Source organism: Sinocyclocheilus grahami, unplaced genomic scaffold (assembly GCF_001515645.1).
Source record: "Sinocyclocheilus grahami isolate Dianchi unplaced genomic scaffold, SAMN03320097.WGS_v1.1 scaffold373.1, whole genome shotgun sequence".
NCBI lineage: Eukaryota > Metazoa > Chordata > Actinopteri > Cypriniformes > Cyprinidae > Sinocyclocheilus > Sinocyclocheilus grahami.
The window spans coordinates 539,918-541,795 of NW_015505552.1; positions in this window are offsets into that span (position 1 = coordinate 539,918).

Genomic DNA, 1,878 nt, shown 5'->3' on the forward strand with positions numbered 1-1,878 from the left:
CAGGAATGGCCTGTGGCGCGGAAGGATCGAAACATGAAAGTACGTGTCCTTCAGGTTGATCGCTGCGAACCAATCTTGGGGATGGATACACCTGAAGATGCATTTCTGCGTGAGCATCTTGAACGGGAGCCGGTGAAGGGCCCGGTTCACGACGCGCAGGTCCAAGATAGGTCTCAACCCACCGCCTTTCTTGGGACTTTCTTTACAATGAAGTAAGGGCTGTAAAACCCCGACCTCATATCGGCTGGAGGAACCGGCTCTATAGCGTCCTTCGCCAGTAGGACTGCGATCTCTGCATGCAAGACAGGGGCATCTGCTGCTTTCACTGACGTAAAGTGGACGCCCCTGAACTTGGGAGGGCGCCGGGCAAACTGAATCGCATAGCCGAGCCTGACGGTTCGACGGAGCCATCGAGACAGGCTGGGTAGCTCTAGCCAGGCTCCCAGACACTGCGCAAGTGGCATTAACGGAAGTACAGGCGTACCCGCAGTGGGGCAGCGTGGAAGAACACAGGGACCCGGCCCGGGCGTCTCTTTGTCGGTCCGAGGCGGGGTCTGGGTGTGTGTAACATTGACCTGCGTTTGAGCAGAGGGTGTGTGGGTAGTCCGTTGGTTCGTCCTCCCAATCCGCCCGCTGCTGCTCACTGGCTAGAGAGGAGGGTGAGTGTGATACGGCTTTGGATCGTCCACAACCCCCCGTCCCCTCAGGGGACCCAGAGAAAGAAGAAATTGCTCTTTTGTCGAGAATTTGGGTACCACTGGCTGTGAGTTCAGTGGCAGAAAAAAACATTCTCCACCCGGCCCTCCTCCGGGGGAGGGAGTGGTGCGTTCACCATCTCCCGAAGAGCAACTCCCTCCATCTCTGGGTCGCCCGTCTCAGGGCCTCTTGCTCCTTCGCTTACCACCAGGTCTGGCGGGGGCCTGGACGGGCGGGGCGGCTGCCCTGCGGCCGGCTCCTCAGTGCAGTTTTGCTGGAGGCTGCCCTAGGCGACGAGCGGGCTGAGGCGCTGCCACCGGCGGCCGGGTGGAGGCAGCAGCTGCACGCCGGGGCAGGATGTACCTGATGGCCTCAGTCTGCTTTGGGCAGCGGAGAACTGCTGGGCGAAGTTCTTCACCATGTCGCCGAAAAGGCCGGTCTGGGACACGGGGGCGTTCAAGAATCTTGTCTTGTCCGTCTCGCGCATGTCGGCCAGACATAGCCAGAGATGGTGCTCCTGGACCACCATAGTGGACATCGCACGACCCAGAGACCGTTCTTTGAGAACTTCCGGGTCGTGACCACCCTCGTGTAAGTCCCTCAGTGCCTTGGCCTAGTGCACTTGCAGTAACGCCGAAGCATGTAAGGCGGATGCAGCTTCTCCACAGGCTGTATAAGCAGTGTCGATCAAGGCCAACGAGTGCCTACAGGCCCGAGAGGGGAGCAACGATTTGCCCCGCCAAGTGGTAGCAGCATTTGGACACAATTGCATCGCAACCGACCGCTCCACCTGGGGAACTCCCGCATACCCCCGCGCTGGACCCCCATCGAGGGTGGTGAGGGAGGATGAGCCACTTGGGTCGGTTTCTGGCAGTGAAAGGTGCCGTCCATGACCCAGCGATCTCATCATGCACCTCCGGGAAGAAAGGTACTGGGGTGGGGCCCTGAGAACCAGCGCGCGCCACCCCGAGAAACCAATCGTCCAACCTTGAGGGTTCGGGACGCAGTGGAAGATTCCACTCGAGCCCGACACTCTCGGCGGCCCAGGAAAGCATAGCCATCATTTCCGGGTCCGTCTCCGGCACTGCTGACTGCCCAGAGGGCGGCAACGCTGACAGATCTTCATCCCCGGAAAAGTCCAGCTCACCCTCCGATGCTGCAACCGACATCCGATCGTCGGGG